Source organism: Falco punctatus, assembly GCF_963210335.1.
Source record: "Falco punctatus genome assembly, chromosome: 3".
Lineage (NCBI taxonomy): Eukaryota > Metazoa > Chordata > Aves > Falconiformes > Falconidae > Falco > Falco punctatus.
In genome coordinates, this window is record NC_137582.1 from 78,006,248 (window position 1) to 78,024,626 (window position 18,379).

Below are 18,379 nucleotides of genomic sequence, written 5' to 3' on the forward strand. Positions count from 1 at the left end.
TAGTATTGCTAGCTCCCCACTATCTTAGTGGGCTGGAAAGAAGGTTGTGGAATGAGATCCTGGAGGTCAGTGCTCCACAAAAACTAGCCCCTGCAATGTAAATTACATGAGTCTATGCTTAATATTAGTAAGCCTGTTAGAAGTTAATGACTTTACTTTGGTATACAAGCATGTACTTAAAAGGCTTTTTGGACTCACACTCAGTAGGAGAGCTGTGGGGGAATTTGATCTCATGTGGTAGCAAAAGCTAGAAAAACAAAGGTAAATGGCAGGAATAATTGGGTAAAGTAGATTGTGAGGCGTGGGAGGGAACTGTAGCAAATCTTGAACAGCTGTTATATAAAAAGGGACAATTAAATCACTGAAAAGAAGTTAAGTGAAAAATACAACGGAATTAGGTCTCCTTCTGGTATTCTAGTTATTGCCAGCTACAGAGGAGTGACCATGTCCTCGACTGTGCTTGTTCCAGTTGGTGTTCAATGATGGGGATGGGCCCTGGCACAGAGGGCAAGGTCATCCTGGGTCCAGTCATGCTTCCTGATGTCTTCACAGCCCTGTGTCCCTCCATCCCAGAAGCTCCTGTTTATTTGCAAGGGCTGTGCGTTTGATTGCTACCCGTGGTAGCTCGGCTATGTCAAAGGGCAAGAATTCAGGAATTATAGGGAGAAGAAATAAAGTGATTTGTGATTTATAATTTATATTTATAAAGAGATTAGATGTATAAAGAAATATAATTTATATTTATAAATACAAAAAACCCTCAAGGGACTCATGCTTATAGAGGCCTTACAATTCAACCATACGGTGCATTCTACTCATATCAAACAATTTTCCCATGCCATAAAGTTTGCTTAAAACCACCAAGATTCAGCCTGAGATCCACCACAAAAGTTTTTTTAAAAAAGTCATCCAGAAAAAGCAAACAGATGGAGCCCGATGACTTTCCCCTGCCAGTGAATATATACAGCACACAGTTGCTCTGTGTACATATCTTGTTGATCTGGTGGTTTCCTCTTTAGAGCACAGTTAAATCCACTAAACCTGAAGAAAATATTCCCCAGATACTATATCGCAGTATCATTACATCCAGTTGTGCAGAAACAGCTCCCTACCAGTCTTTGCTATTGGGTCTTTTTTAAAATACATCCATTTTTATTGCCTCCTCTCCCCCCTGATTTATTTGCTCATTTGTTATTTTGACTTGGAAGACTTAACAGCTTCTGGTGAATATACAGGACTGACTTGACTCAAAGTAATTATTTTTCAAATGAGTTTTTATGCTTCAATGATCCCCTCTTGCCAAGAACTTCCTTTGGTACTGAAGTTTCTGTTACTTAAAACACATTAGAAAAACAACTGGCAAGAAATGATCAAACTCTTCAAAACTGCTGTTGTAATAATGTTTCTGGCACATTTGCTGTGGAATTAAATTGTTAGTACACTTCTGAAAGATTAAAAGTGTGTAAACCAAAGTGGCTTTCTTGTTTTAATGGGAGAGGAAGGATAACACGTAGGACCCTTGTGTCCCCCTCAAGGCCTCTAGAGAGTGCATCTTGTAACCACAGGTCGTGTTCAAATTGTCACAGGGATGTGCGTGGGCAAACAGGGCCTGAAGGAGGCAGGGGGGTTACCTTCAGCACCTTCAAGGAAAAGATGGGGCCAGATCCAGCAGATAAGTAATCATCACCTTGGTTGTAAGCCACCAGGAATGGGTCAGGCAAAAAAAACAATTTTAAAAATTATCTTAATTCTAGATGTGTAATAGAAGGCAGATGAATCTAGGTCTCCCCCCTCTAGATGAACCTTGAGCAGCTGGTGAGCTCTGACCACGGCAGTTGGAGAAGGACACCAGGACCCACTGGGCTGCCCCAGTGGGATTACAGCCCTGCTTATTCGCTGCTCTCTTCCCTCAGTGGTACTTGGAAGTTGTGATGAACTATAGAACCGCTTAAAAAGTAAATGTGTTCTGCCTTCTTTTGCTGTTTCTAGAAATTTCTAGAACAAAACCTAGCACCCTGACCTCCAGAGAACCTCTAAAATGTCCACAATTTTAGAAAGAAAATCAATGTTTTTCCTTTTTCTCTTCAAAATATGCATATTCTTTCAGTTCAGCTTCTTTGATACCAAAGGTTGAAATTATTCATTCTTGTATGGGAGAGTTTTTTCTACATGTAAAGCATTGCAAAAATAAAAACTATTCTGCAAGGTTTCCAATGCTAGTGCAAGGAACATTCTACCTTTGAAATGGAAAATTCTGGCTTAGTGATGGGATTTGCTACTCGTTCTTCTAGTTGTGGCAGTAATCATGTTAAACTGACTTTTGATATGGAAATGTTTGCGTTTGAATCTAAACTTATTTTGTGACTTTTTTGACCATCTCTAAGCACTGCTCTTTGTACAAGGCACCAAAAGTAACTAAGAAACCAAGCAACAGTTCCAGAAATTATCTCAAACACCTGATCCTTCACTGTTTTTCACCTGTTCAGTGCTTACACATAACAATATTAATACATTCACTTTAACTTGGAACTACTCATGTATAAATTTAATGCATAAATGTTTGCATAGCAGAAATATGGCTTTGGCAGTTATGTCACTCATTCACTTGTGACCATACTAGCAGCCTTTAGTGACATACGTGTTATTTCCCATTATATCTCAGAGTAAGATGCTCAAAGGTCCTACCTTTTGTTTTCATTACAATACAGATATATGAACACATGCACACATACTTGTTTTCAACACTCTGACTAATCAATTCACCACTGATTTTTTTTTTTTCCCAGGATAGCAAAAGTTGAAAAGTCACCAAAGTGCAAAGGCATGCATATATTCAAAGCATGATCTGCCATGCTTGGAAGCATGGTGGCATATGGTACTGGCAGGCTTTCTCTGCAGTAGCCCAACATTGCTAAGGAAATAGCCATTTCAAGGGTTGTCAGGCAACCTGGAGACTGCTTTCAGGTCAAAGTCTAAGAGATTATTCATGATCTCATATCACCTACCTGCTAGGTGATTTTGGAAGTTTCTAACTGGGCTTTTTCAGGAGATAGATTCAGTAGAGGCATATCTAAAGGTCTGTCTTGGGAGCTAGATGTTGGCTGCATGAGCCTTCTTATCAACGTTGCTAATGAAGTCTATGTGAGTAGCAGTGATGCACAGTTTTACTGAGAAGGGCTATACATGAACCTGTGCTGTGCCCTTAGGTATTTTCTGGGCCTGTCCTAGTATTTATGATCTGAGCATAAAATCTGTGTGTGAATATATACAAGGAAATTAGCAAAAACTTTGGAGTTTAATTATAAAAGGAAGCTGGTATTTGTTCACTGTACAAACTAGAATTGGAAAGGACAAGAGTAACTAAATAAAAGAGGAGTCAAAGTTGCAGAACATGGACTGGGAAATGAGCTTGCTCTCCATTAAATCTGTTTGTCCGTTCTAGCCATGAAGGCCAGTAATAGAGTTCTGAATTGTCTCTGGAGGATGTATATTCAGCAGAAGATAAGAGCTGGGGTTAATTCAAACAGGTTTGGATTGAGAGAGAAGGGAAAGGTTTTGGTTCTCACCAGACATTTATTTGATGGGCTGTAAAATGAGGCTTAATTAAAAAGTGAGCAAACAATAGCAGTGACAGTAGGTGGCAGTGTCGCCTCAAAAAAAATCCATTTTTTATTTTTCGCTTTTGCTTGGGATTTTCTCTTTTAACGGAATGGGAGGGAATAATAACCCTCTTTCAATGTGGAGAGCATCAGAAGTCAGAAGTCAAGACTATTACGAGCTTTCATCTGAGGTTAATTTGCTTCCCCGATTTTTTTTTTGCCATCATCTTGAGTATTTTTGTGAACATTTCATACTTGGAATTGACCTTAAATCCTAGACCAAAAGGTAGTTTTTTAATACTTGGCCTGTATGCTGGGATTTGAAAGCCTAAGGGGCCCAATCAGCTAGAAAGCAATTCAATTGATTAAGGGAGGAGCTGAAGTGCTTTAGGATGCTCTGCCTGCCTGTCTGCTCTTCTAGTGATTTCTTAAGGTTTCATATTCTCTGGCTTTGAAAAGAGCAATCTTTTCTCCCCCGCTGCAGTGTGAGACCCTTGTGAGCAGCAGCAGTGGGAAATGTCACTAGGGAGATAAACAAAACTACTCACACAATTGATAAAACCTGAGAAACAACCTGCCTTCCAGGCTCACGGAGGTAAAGCTTTCCCTGTACTTCTAGTTAAAAGACTAAATAAAAGTGATGCTTTGCAGCACTGAATGGGATTCAGAGCATCCCGGCTTATGGTATTGCAGATTTTTTCTTATGTGACCTCTGGCAACTTGTCTGATCTCTCCAGTGCTCAGTATGTACAATGGAGATAGTTCAGTTTGGCTGTCTTCAGGGTAAAGCTTGTTTCTCTCTGCTGTCCTCTGTTACAGGAGTTCTGGTATTGAATCAGACTTGTTAGTTGTGTAATGTAAGTAAAATTGGCAGTACTTGCTTAGAAGTTTCCAGGTTTGAAGGAAGTGACAGCAGCAGAGTGAAAGTACCGGGACCAGAGACTGCCTGATCCTAAACTGGAAATCAGGAGTTAGATCACTGACCTAGAATATGGAAAGATATAGATTAAATCTTCTCTTCTGACAGAAAACATCTGAAGATTCCAACTAACAAGAAAGAGCAGTAATTTGCAGGAAATGGGATATTTATGGGAAAACAGGGCTTGGAATCTACTGATACTCATTTTGCACAAGAAAGAGAGAATTCTAATTTACTCCCATGCTTAGGGCACTCAGATGAGTAGTAAGAATTGCAGCACAGGTCTTACCTGCTCAGACTGATGTAAGGGGTGCTGCTCATGGCTAGGTAGCAAAAGCAGCTACAGTGTTGAAACTCCCCTCTTATCTCTTCTGAAGCAAAGAACTTGCTTTTGATTGCCTTCCTCTGCTAGTTCACTGCACATGGCCATATTGCCATATTGTGTAAAGTCTTTTTTTTTTTTTTTTTCCCCAAAAAAAAAGAATTTGGGCACTCACATTCTGCATATTTTTTTTTTTTTAATTTTACATCCATATTACCACTGGAACAAGTGGTACCTTTTTTCTAAGTAATCTCCTGGGTTGCGGCTAGGGTCAGGGTGCAGTCTTCAACCTTGCCTGCCAGGTGTATGAGAACCTCTGCTTTCAGCAGGCTACCCGTTCTGCACTGCATTCTTGGTGCCAGGTCTGCAGATGCAGTAAAAAGCCCAGGTATCAATGCTGCTGTAATAGCCCCTGCTCCATTGCTAGCAGGCACCAGACATGTTTGGATTTTGAATCCTGTGGTGAATTTAAGTGAAAGAGATCTTGCTGCACTGACTGACCTGAAAGCTGTAAAATACCACTCTTCTCCTGTTGTGAAAAACTGCTTATCTGCATGGCTAAAAATTAAACCCTTCATGTGTTCCCTTCTCAGGGTCTTGAAGCTGCTCAGAGGGCAAAGGGAATTAAGTCTCAGTGTTGATATGATTGTTTTGAAATATCACCCTGTGGAAACTTACCTATGCAGGTAACTGTGCAGCTGGGTGAATTCTGGGAACTAATGGAGCTTTTCTCTGGCCGCAGGTGTGTACAGTTGTTACTTTTCTGCTTACAGCTGATCTTGGAAATGCTTGGTGTGGGGAACTGGCGTACCTTGGTGGAGCAAGTCAACACCTGGTGTCACCCACAGGTCCACTCTCTAGGTCCTGCATCATGATCGGTTGTGGTCTGTTCTGTAGGAAGGAAGTATGTATGAATGTAAATGCCTTTCTAATTTTTGCAAAAGTAGCTAATCAGTAGGTCACCGACGCATGCAAAGGAGAGAAATCCTGTGTGCCTGGTCCCTGGCAGATAACCTAGGACAACAAACCTGTAATAAATGTAGAGAATGAAGTTATCTAGCAACTTTGAACAGCAGTGAAATACAGAACGCTCTTAGAAGAAAATAATCACTTGTTAGCTTATGACATTTAGGTAGTTAACTGGCTCATTTTTTAGATAGAGCATGATCATTAGCCAGGCTGACAAATCTTTCTCCATGCCTGATACTTGTGGAAACTGTATCTCCTACAGACAGGCTCCCTGAGAATTTTCTTCCTTTATATCTGCCCTCCCTGAATTCTGTAGAGAATTTGATTTTGAATTAATATTAAATTAATAAGAAATATATTGTTATGATATGAATTATAATAATATATAGCATAATACATAAATATATAAAATATGCTTACTATCTTTATTATAATTACATACTAATTATGAATATGGTTTGGGACGAATTAATAATAAATCTATGGTTAAATTTGTACCAGGTTCCACTAAATCGGGTAGCTGTAAGCCTTTGCCCTGTTCCAAGCAGAAAAGAGGTAGCAGAAGATAAACCATGGAAACAGGTATTCTCTGGATCTTATTTCCTCATCTGCTGCTGTTCAGTTTGCACTGCTGCATTTTCCACTGTGGAGTGGCTACTTGCAGGGGATGAGCTATTTTCCTGAACTGTGTTCTTGTAAAGCGAAGTAAATGGAGATGGGGAAGGCTCTCCCACATAGCTTTTTCTACATAAATGCTGTCAGCTATTGAGATGACTTAGATATGTGAACCAGCTGCAGGAACGTGGATGTCTACTATGTATTCCCACTGCATAGCACTTATGAACAATTTTGTGGCTTTTATTGGACTAGAAAAACAGGAGTAAGACAGAACAAAGGTGAATTTCTTAATAAAACCCACCTCATAACCTTTAAAAATATGACTGCAAATAGGTAAAATTATCTGATGGCCTGGCACTAAAAAATTAATTATTCCTTCAGTGTTCAGTTCAGTCCTTTATGTCACCATTCTTTTTGCATTATTTTTTAAGAACATATTATTCTGCTTTTTCTTTTAATACAAAGTCTGAAATTGTGTTTACCATATCTGTCAGAGCTGGCCTGGAGCACTGCTAGTCCAATCTAAAATCTTTATATATAAAGAAGAATGTAACTTTATTCTTTATTTATTTATTTATTATATATATACTTTCCTCAGTGAAAAAACCCACCATTATAGGTTTTCTTTTTAAGCCAGAGAGAGGAGAAAAAAGGAAAGCCAAGCTTTTAATAGCAGGTTACATTGTGGCGTGTATTAAAGCAATATCATTCATGTATTAATACCTGTTATATTACTAAAACCACAAGTCTTTCAAGAGCTAAATAAAAGTATTTGTAATACTTTCTTGGCCTAATACTTAAAAACGCTGGCAAAGGATAGAAATATTCCCTTGTGTAGTTTGTACTGCTAGCTGATAAAGATTGGAAATCTCCTAAATCTTTACCTACTCTTAAAAGATGTAGTATAGTACTTAAAGCAGTGAGCCTTTAACTGTAATCTTTCCTCATTTATCCCTCACTGCAGCCAGAGTTATAACATGATAACTTATTGTATTTGGAAAAAAGAAATAAATAAGGCCACTATACTTCATAGAACAGTATACTATACAGTCTATGTGCAATTGCTCTATTGATGCAATTGCCAGCCAAAAAAAATAGATGGTAAACTTTTAACTGATCTGTTTATGAGTAAAACTTAAGTGGCAGATTTAGTAAAATACATGTATAGGTGCCTGTATTTCAACAAATTAATGAGGAAAAAGAGAGACACTATTAAAAGCTAAGCCAATTTTTGAAAACCTGACATGTAATGTTTTATCTTAGGTCCAAGCAAAAGAACAACTGAATATACGATCTGAACTAGCCTGTCTCAAGCCCAAATACTGGTGTTTTTTTGGATCGCCACATGTCTCCTTGCTCCTGATCTAATCTACAAACACATTTCCTGTCAAACTATCAAACTGCCTAGCATTTGCTTAGCAATGGTTCTTTCTGTATCAAATTTATTTGCCAGACTGAGTTATTGATTGACTCAATTCTATAGAAAACTGGCTAAAAGGCCTTGTTGTAAGAATTAAAGGGGAAACCTGAGTGCTGGAATAGCCCTTTCTATTAATTAATATTTAGTTACCTTCTTAAAGTATGTTGTAGCTATACAAAGAGAACAACTAAAGCTGTAATTGCAAGCCTGAAATACATCCAGTTACAGTTCCAGGAGAACTGCTATCAAACCTGAAGTGCTTGTATAAGCCGGTTATGTTGTCTGTCTTCTAAAAATACAAACATTTTCCTTTTTGTGCTGTTTCCAGTTCTGTTTCTCTTGTTTGCTTAAGCAATGATGTGGGGTATAATTTCAGTAAGATTCTCGTATAAAATAGTCTTCAGCGTTTTGTAGAAGCAGAAGTACTGACACTGGAAGTGAACTAGCCTGACACTCAAAGATAAAATTTAAATAAAGGAGAAATACTGTCTTCTATTAATTGCCATCTCAGGTCAAAACTACTAGGAAGTTGTTTCAATTGTTAAACACAGTATTTATGTGTACGGATGGGGAAGACCTTTTTTATTTTTTTTTTCTGTTGTTGCTATGGTCAGCCTTAACAGCTGCACCCCAGCCCCCATTCTTCTGAATGCTTTTGAAAAAGTATGAGACTCTTGCTTTTGTGTTTCTCTTCCCACTTCTCCCCCTATCATCTAAGAAGAAAAATGGATTTCCTAATGTGCTAAAGTGAGAAGAAAAGAGGGAGATCTGATTCAAGAACCAATCTTGCTGTCTGTCAAGCTTAGTAAAATCATTTTAAGTGGCCTTGTATATATGAATGCATGCAGATACCAAATTACTGTTTTGCTCAAAACTTGCTTTTGGGCCACCAGGATTTGAACGCTGTAGACTTTATCCTTTAATTGAGTCTCTAAGCTACATTAGAAGTTGTGTAGTAAGAGTAATGGAGTTGTTAATTATACTGCAGCATACATACGGTTATTGAAGTTCCGCATGTGACTAAGAGTTGAGGCACTGAAAATGAGCATTTTATGTGGCAGGATTATTTTAGTTTCCGTATTATAAATACAGGTCTTGATCCATCAAGAAAGATGCTCACAGTAGGGTTCATGTTTTCAAAAGCTGCTCTCCCTGCTGTTTCCTAAACAGCTATTCTTTAAGGCCTTTCTTGAGTACCTGTGCAAGAAAAAGGGAAAGCTGATTTGAGATTTAGTTTCCTGTTCAGTGAGAAATGGGAATGGCAGGATGGGGGGGGGGGGGGGGGGGGGGGGAGGGATTAGTCCTTGTCGCTATGGCACTAATGAAAGTATGCTTCTTCATGAAAGAAATTTGTTCTGCTTTGAAGTCAGTGGAAGGACTGATGACATGGAGATGTTGCCTAGTGATGTGCAACACCATGCAACTGTGTGTATTTTCAGCTTTAAACTGAAAGTAATTAGTGTCTTCTGTCACTTCCAAGGAGGAGTTTTTCTTCCACCTGCAGTGGATATTGTTCCCAATGCATCCCAAGTACACATAGTACTTCATGCTGTCATAAAGCCCTTTGGTCAGAGCATAGTCCCTGCAGGCCTAAATGTATGTGCAGCTTCTACAGAAGAGCATTTACATGGGGCTAACAATTGTGTTGAGAGAGGCATATTTCCAAAGGAGCACATTTTCAGAGTCTTGGGTGTTTATCTTCTCTTTTGTGGAGACAGCTGATACCACTCAGAAGATTGAAAGCCTACTGGGACCACTAGAGAAGGGAAAAAAAACTCTCTTCCAAACCAGTTTTGAGGTAAATAATCTGAAGACAAAAAAAGACGCTACAGTACAAAGTGTACTAGCTGTGCTTCTAGCACACAGTGATGCTTTAGCCAAATAGAATCATAGAATCATTTAGGTTGGAAAAGACCTTCAAGATCATCAGGTCAAACCATTAACCCAGGACTGCCAAGGCCATCCCTAAAACATGTTGCAAAGCATCGCGTCTGTGTGTACCCCTCCAGGGATGATGATTCCACCACCTCCCTGGGCAGCCTGTTCCAATGCTTGACCAACCCCTGTGAAGAAACTTTGCCGAATGCCCAATCTAAACCTCCCCTGGAGCAACTGGAGGCCATTTCTTCTTGTCCTGTTGCTTGTTACCTGGGAGAAGAGACCTACCCCCACCTGCCTACAGCCTTCTTCAGGCAGCTGTAGAGAGCAATAAGGTCCCCTCAAGCCTCCTTTTCTTAAGGCTTAACAACCCCAGTTCCCTCAGCCTCTCCTCATAAGGCTTGTGCTCCAGACCCTTCACCAGCTCCATTGCCCTTCTCACAGGTGCTGATTTGTGACTTGTTTAGTGAGTATTCCCTCTGTTCCCTCCACTTCTTCCTTTCCTGTGGAATGACTATGTAATTACCTCTTCATTTTTATTTTTGCTTTTTGATAGAGGTACCAGGAACACTTCACTCTGAATCTTTTTTTAAACAATTTTACTACATATCTGTATATGTATACCCCCTTTTTTTAGGGATGAGGGTTTTTTTAAATAATTGTCTTAGAGACCAATTTTACTCATGCACAGATATACTACTTCTGGTTTTCTTAAAATGTGGACTTCTGAACTTACTTTTTCTGAAAGCCTTTTTTTCCTTTTCCTGTTAGTACAAATTCCAAATAATTCTTTATTGAATTTGAACTTTCAGCTGGGCCTAGGTTCAAGCAAGCTTATGAGACTGCCTTTCTCATATAAAAGGCTTTAGCAAGACTTTAAGGGGGTTAAATTTCCCTTGCAATGAGGAAAGAAGAATGAATTCAGATGTTAAATTGCCTTAGCTAAAACTGAGCAGCCAAAGAGTACTTTGTGGATAATCAAACAAATATTACCCTTTGTCTTAAACATAGATCCTATGTTGAGGGGATCTATAAAAAAGTGGTTGCAGTTTCATATAGTTTTTGCTGGGTTTTTGCTAAGTGATTTCAGGCATCTTCTCCTGGTTTCAGCTGGGATAGAGTTAGTTGTCTTAGTAGCTGGTACAGTGCTGTGTTTTGGCTCTGATGTGAGAGCAATGCTGACAGCACACTGATGGTTTAGTTGTTGCTGGGTGATGTTTATACTTACTAAGTTCAAGACTCCTCAGTTTCTGGGGCCCTGCCAGCGAGAGGGCTGGAGGGGCACGGGAAACTGGGAGGGGAAACAGCCAAGACCAGTGACCCAAACTAGCCAGAGGGATATTCCTTACCTTGGGATGTCATGCTGAGTATATAAATTGGGGGAAGAAGGAAGGGGGGGGCATTTGGCATTATGGTGTTTGTCTTCCTGAGTAACCGTTACACGTGATGGAGCCCGGCTTTCCTGGGAATGGCCGAACATCTGCCTGCCCATGGGAAGCGGTAAATGAATTCCCTGTTTTGCTTCAAAAAGCATGCATGGCTTTTGCTTTACCTACTAAATTGCTCTTATCTCAACCCTCGAGTTTTACATTCCTTTCTGATTCTTCTCCCCATCCCTCTGGGTGAGGGGGAATCAGCAAGTGGCTGCGTGGGGCTTGGTTGCCAGCTGGGGCTAAACCACCACACATCTTTTTTCTTGCCTGCCTTTTCTGTGATGGGCAAATGTTTCAACTGTTTTTGATGATTATTTTTTAAAATGCTACTTTCTCATGCATTTCAATATATGTTTTAAATAAGCACATTTGTAGTATTTCAACTGAGAAATTGCTCTATGACAATCTGTGTATTAAAGAGTTTGCTCTTCCCAACCTCTGAAACATTCCTTCTTCTAACATGTAAATGTTTCCACTTGATATTTTACTGGAGGTAGTTTGCCAGTCTCTAGGTGTTACCCTATATTTGTCCAGGACTCTTTATATCAAGATCTGTATCAGAAGAATTGCCGATTCATTGAAGCTTCCAGCAGCCTCAAAGGAACAGGGCTTTTTTTGTGTCTAAGGTCAGGAAGGAAAGAAGCCTGACTTCAGTTCAGTCTCTGATTGCCACTGACTGGAGAGTAGTGTGGTGCTGGAGGAAGGTAGGATACTTATGGGAGAGGCATCTTGCAGGTACTTGTCAGCTCATCATTGCTGCTTGTGGTTCTCAGCCCAGTGGAATACAGAAACTGAGTTATCCTTTCCAGCACAGCAGAGAAACACATGAATTGTTCTTGTACCTGGCAACGGGGGTGTTGCACTTGATGACAGTCAGGTTTGTACCCATGAGCTGGTCTCCATCTAGGACGTATGTCGGAGGTGCCTGTTTGGATGGTGAGTACGTAGCAGGCATTTCATCTCTATCTGGCAAGGAATACTAATAACTGACTAAAGCTCGTTCACAACCCAGACACTGCATGGGTACACAGATGGGAGTTGGGTGTCTGCAGCCACAATGTACCGTACATAGTTACTACTGTCTTCAGCTGCTTCAGTCGCTAGCTGCCACCTGACAGATCGTTGCTGTAGCTTCTCCTCATTGAATCTGGGTTGCTGGTGACAATGGAAGCTACTTTCCTTCTGCAGAATGGGCAGTGAGCACTGACAGCATGCAGTCTGTGCTATGTCATGTTTCACTTCAGGTTCTGTTACCGCTTTCCTGCTGGGATTTTACTCTGAGCTCTCAATTATGGCTGGGAGAGTTACCAACTGTACTAGCACTCTTGTGTTACACACTTCAAGATCTCCCACTGGGCATCTTGTAGGAGCTTATCCAGGCCAGGAGCCACCAGGTATGACTGCTCAGCAGTGTTCTCCAGGAGCCTGCACTACCTGGGAGCAGCACGGTGCTGCTGACTAGCATGTACACAGCCTAGGGAGGAAGACTGTAGCTTTTCTGCAGCTTTTCTGCCTGGGGCCCATCAACTAGTAGAAGTAATGCAGGGATAATGCTACTAGTTCTCCCAATTGAAACTATTGTGGAGCTATTCTAATTACTTCTGCAGAAAGTTCTTAATTACTTTTAAGGGTGTAAATGAGTGTCCTGTTTCCCAGGAAGGTCACTAAACTGAAACCGTAAATCTGAGTTCTCCTTGTCTTTCTGACCATTGAATTAATAACTCCTTTCCCCTCAGAGCAGCACCTATGGATACAAGTTTCATACTGCTCCCTTGGAGCTGATGGTTTGCCACCTGTTCTGCACACAAGACAGCAGAGAGATTGTGTTTTTGCCTTGGAGAACTAGAGATGACATTTCAAGCTTCTGCCAGAGGTGTAGCAAAACATCTTGGCATGTGTGGGTATTCCCTCTTCACCACACTCAACCTATTTTCCCACCACTCAGCTGCTGGTTGAACTGGCAAACCTTAAGTGTATTTCCTACTGTTGGCACCCCTGTGCTTGCAGTGGCTTTTGAGGCAGTGTCCCTCCTTTCTTCGGAGTTCTGGCTGGTTCCAAATGTATTAGACTGAACTCATTTGCTTTGCCATGAACTCCTAGCACTGGTTACAGACGCATGTGATGCATGGAGCATACCATAGCTAGGTTATATGCAGGAATGTAAACTCCTGCTGCTGTCATGATTCCTCAGATTTGATGTTTAGTAATCCAATTAAGGCATATATTCACACAGCTTGCAATTTCAAGATTACAAACCATGTGGCGAGAGCAACTGAAGTTTTAATGCACAGTCCCACCCACTCCTGTAAGTGTTAAATATCTGAAAATGTTTGTTAGCTGTCTAACAAGGTTGTAAATCCACAGAACTTTCATTTTTTCACTCTGCCTGACAGTAAGTAGTTTGTTGTGAATGTGACATTGAGTTCAGATCCTGCTTATGCTTGGTGTGGAGACATGGGCAATAGAAGAGGAGATTCCACAGTTGTGTTGAGAATGGTGGATGCTACTAGGAGCAGTGACTAAGGTGAACATTTCAAAAAGCAAACCTTCTTATCAACATTTGTTACACAAAACATTGTATACCTGCCTAGCATCACTAAAATAATTTTCAACAGAGCTGTCCACCCAAAGACTTATTCTTTTTCACTCTCTGAAGGACGTTTTGGAGAAGGTACCTTCATGCAGCATGCATCTTCCTGGTTTCTGGGTGTGATGACAGTCTTGTGTCTTATCCAGTCCCAAAGTTCATGAAAAGGGCACTGGTGTAACTTGTGTGTGCTGTTAAGGTGCCAAATGGGAGCTAGAATGCAAATTTTATCAAGGCTACTCTTTAAGTCATCACAATCAGATGCTGAAAAGTTTGAATACATAATTTTCTAACCTGCTCTTATTAAAATCCATACAGCAAAAACTGTAAGAATAAATTTTTTCATCTGAGCTTGATGAGAGCCCTAAATTAGCAAATCCATGACATATCTTTTGTTTCAATAGCATTTTAGGCACACAATTTATATGGTTTGCTCAAGATATTTAAATTGTTTCCCTCAGCTAGTTCTAGTACATGGAAACCAGTGAAGCTAAGATTATGCAAACCAAGCAATGTATTTGAGTTGAAAGTTATAGAAAAATGTGGAAACAAACGGAAGGAATTGTAGAGCACCTGCCTGAAATAAGGGGTCTTTATTTGTTTCTTGATCACCCTTGTCCTTCCCTATTTAACTTCTTGTGTTGGAACACCAGTTGACAGTCTTCTGGTCTTAGTAGAAAATACACAAGGGCCCAGACTAAATTTAACCCCCACCCACCTCCCAAGCCAGATGTCATTATTCTGTGTGAACCCACTTGTAGGTTGATATTTAGTACTTCTTGGATGAGGGAGAAGTTATGGGTGGAACAGGAGTAAATTCAAATCTGAGGCAAACCATCAGATCTGGTTCTTAAACAGTAACTAATCTCTAACAAATCCCCAACTTGTGCTGCTTATTTACATTGTAAAGTGTCTGGCTATCACTGGTGACTACCGCTTAAATTCAGCATATGAACTGGAGCAACAATAGTCTCTACTAGTGATTCTGGCAAAAGGCCAGACTTGCAGGGTGACAAACTCTTCAGGTGGCTTTCTCTTAAAACCTCCATTTACTTTTCACGTTGATTCTTTTCCTCTTTTCTCTTCCCAGTCCTCTTTTATTGCATTTGAGAATTGCAGGAAGAAATACTAGTCTTGGAGCCACCTTCTCCAGTACCTGTGTGAATTAGTGGGTAAAAGGAATAGTCTCAATTCCCCATCACCTTTATACACTCCCTGGAATCACTGAGCAGAGGTATCATCAATCTAGATGCAGCAACCAGGAACCAGCATGATGTATTTACCATGCTGCTCATGGGCCTGTGCTGTAACTCCATGGAGCTGCTGCTGCACGGTCTGCAAACTTGCTGCCTGGGGTACCTGTTTGATTGCCTGCCTTCCCTCGGGGCGGGGGAAGAGTTTATAGCCTGCTGCCTGTTTGTAACGTGACAGTTTAGAAATGCCAGAGACTGGAAATTGGACCAAATATGCCATTCATAGTTACAAATGGGAATCATTTAAAGCTCAAAACACCCTCTGCTTTTCCTCCCCTCTCTGTTTTCTAAAGGTCAAGCTATTTGTGTAGAAACATTAAACCACCTGTAGAGAGGTTGCAAGACCATTCCAGCTACATTGTGATGTGATTTTTATCTCCCACCCTAACAGGCAAACCCAGTCATAATTAGTGTTATACACAAATTCCTCACTGGGATGCAGGCTTCACGTGATTAGGAACTAAACGATGTATAGTGCTGCTCTTGTGACTCTGTAGTTTCAATTAACAGATTCAGGGATGAAAAATCACAGTCAGAGATGATGACTGAGGTCAGAGAGGTTATCCTTTTTTATAGCAGTTGTCATCTTAAAAGAGAAAACACAAATGAAAGGAGGTTTCATTAATCTGACTAGGGAAATGGCTGCCACAGATAGTGTGTCAGCAGGAAAAGCATGATCAGGCCAAAATCCTTTCCATGACCTTGATGGCTGCTATAATTGTCCTAATCCCCAATGGGTATGGTAACGATGCACAGCACAAGCCTGCTATAGCCTAGCTCTGTTTCATCGGTGAAGCATGTAAGCAGATTATTACTGGGATGAAACGTGCTCTTGCCAATCAAGAAACTTGTTATTTTAAAGCAAAGCACAAGAAAGCCAGAAGATTAAATAAATACTGTGCAGAACTAAGCAGAGACAGAAATCCACCATTGTAGTCTAGGAAAGGGACCCTGTGTTTCTTCCTTTTCTTTCAAGGGGCCTTTAAGCTCTAGGATCCCATCCTAAGAAACTTTCAAGGGATACAGTATTCATAGGAGGGGGAAAAAAATGGGAAATATATTTATAGGGCTGGGATGAACCTCTTGCTCCCCAGGAGGGTCAGCTCTGAGGGCAAACCAGGTTGATTAGGGCTTTATCAAGTTGGGTGTTGAAAACCTTCAAAAACAGAGCCTGCACAACCTTAATGGGCAACCTGTTCCACCTCTTTTCTGTCCTCATGGTGAGAAAGTAATTCCTTATCCAGCCAGGCCCTCTCCTGGTACAACTGACGCCCTTTGCCTCTTATCCTCCTACCATACACCACTAAAGAGCTTAGCTCCATCTTCTTGATGCCTTCTTGTACGTGCTGGGAGATGCTGTGAGGTCCCCATCAGAGCGGTCTCTTCTTCAGGCTGAACAAGCCTCACTCCATCAGTCTTTCCTTACTGGGCCAGTCCTCATCTCCAGCCCCCGCTATCCTGCTGGCCTGGGCTGGAATTATTGAAGTTTATCTGTACCATTGTGGAACTACAAATTGGATACAATGTCTGGATGCAGTCTGATAAGTGCTGAGTAGAAACAGCTGCTTGAACTGGCACCTGGGCTCCTGTGTGCTTAGGCTGTTCACATCTTTCATGATTAGAGCTCATCTGCATCTGTAAGTCTTCACCTAGATGATTGCTCTCTGTCACATGCTTGAAGTGATCTGTAGTTCCCAGTCTGCATTACCTGGCTGCAGCTGGTTGATCTTCAGGGCTATCTCCAAGCAGAATGCCTATGAAATAAGATTATAAAATGAAAGGTCTCTCTGCTTTCAACATGGATGTGCAACTGTTATGCCCAAAACACAGATGAGTTTTGATTTTACTTTTCATTTTTAATGGTAGGTAATAATTGAAGAAGAAAAATAATTTTTAAAAATTTTAATTGCTTGCAATGTAAGGGAAGAACTGAATTGTTTTCTTCCAGCTTGCCTCTGAACACCCTTACTCATTTTGTTTTCATTAACAGCTGTTCTTGAAAGCCTGTCAGCTCCCAAAACAGCTCCCTAGCACTTGCTCCCCTTCATTCAGTGGGAATTTAACCAGGTCTCCCTGGGGATAGTGAGAGCTGGGTGGACTTTTTTCATACATCTGAGCTTCTTGTGTGGCAATGCGGGGAGAGTGTTAAAACAAAATGACTTAACTGCAGCCTTCCTAACTGTTAGGAAGGATCAACCATAATACAGAACAAAATAGAAGCTACAGGTAGAGAGCTGCTTTCATTTGAAAGCAGCATCATTAAAACAGAAAAAAAAAAAAGAGCATCTGAAATACATTTTTAGAAAGCTAGAAACAAATGTGACTTCTAGTACATTTGCAAGGAATTATATCAAACAAACACTTTCAAGCAGACAACATAATGGCCTATTAGAGAAACACAATGTCACTTGTAGGTGGCTAGAAGTACAAAGTATGAAGATGATAGCATCACTAAATGCTTTTTTGTAAATTGCAAGGATGGGTGTTCACTGAAATGTTTTCTGGCTGAGTAGAGATGGAAGTGCAGATAGGTGGGGGCAGGAGGAGGCAAGAAGGCTATTTTCCCATCAATCCTTTGATCTTTTTTCTGACTTGAGCATTCAAAATTTGTGGGTTCCTTACTTAGGTTTTAACTTCATTTATGAATAGATACCAAGTGAATATAGACACAAGTGTTCATGTTTCTTTCTCCCTTTAAAACAGTGTCCAGAATGCTATAATCTTGCTATCATTATGGGGGAAAAAAAAAAAAAACAAACATTCAGTTTTCTGGTGCCATTCTGATGGCGCTATAGAAAATCAAGCATATTTATAAGCTGTCCTGCAAAACACAATGTAGCTAGGGGATGTCTCTACTAATTTTAAAGGACTCAGCCTTGAAAAATCAGGAGTCCTGTCACTGTACAATGCTCTGCACTGGCTCATATTGACATGTTATTTAGGCACACTACTTGTCAAGAGTTAACTTGACAAGTGCATCACCTTAGCAACCAAAATATTAACATGCTACAGCAGAAATGTATAGCCAGCTTATACTTTGATTTCAAGCGTAGGAGTTTGGGGTGGTGATATATGTGCTATAGTGCTGTTCAGAATTGGGGTAAGAAGTAATGGTAAAGCTAAGCTAAAGAAGAACCAAATGTAGTATTTATTGTGTATCTAATGCTTAGTCAGTTGTGGTGACTGGAGTGATTTCAAAGTTAAAAAAAGTTAAAATAATACATGACCCAGAATATATGGGCAGATCACTTCATGTTCTTTTTCCACTGCTTTGCATCACCTTCTTTAATTTTACGTTTTATTTCTTCTTAAGCAAAACCTATCAGGAGCCTTTAGTACCCCTTATTTTTTCCTGTCATTCATGCATTTCATTCAATATGC

At 40.4% G+C, this 18,379-nt stretch overlaps 1 protein-coding gene across 12 annotated transcripts in view; it reads right to left on the reverse strand.

Annotated features, from left to right (window-relative positions):
• The window catches only part of FHOD3 (formin homology 2 domain containing 3), a 450,149-nt gene extending 442,699 nt beyond the window's left edge, over positions 1-7,450 (reverse strand). For all 12 annotated transcript variants that reach the window (XM_080379989.1, XM_080379988.1, XM_080379997.1 and 9 more), the window contains exon 1: positions 1-7,450. This exon is cut by the window's left edge and continues 27,226 nt beyond it. The gene's annotated coding sequence lies outside the window, so the exon portion shown is untranslated.
• Positions 7,451-18,379: the final 10,929 nt, after the last annotated feature.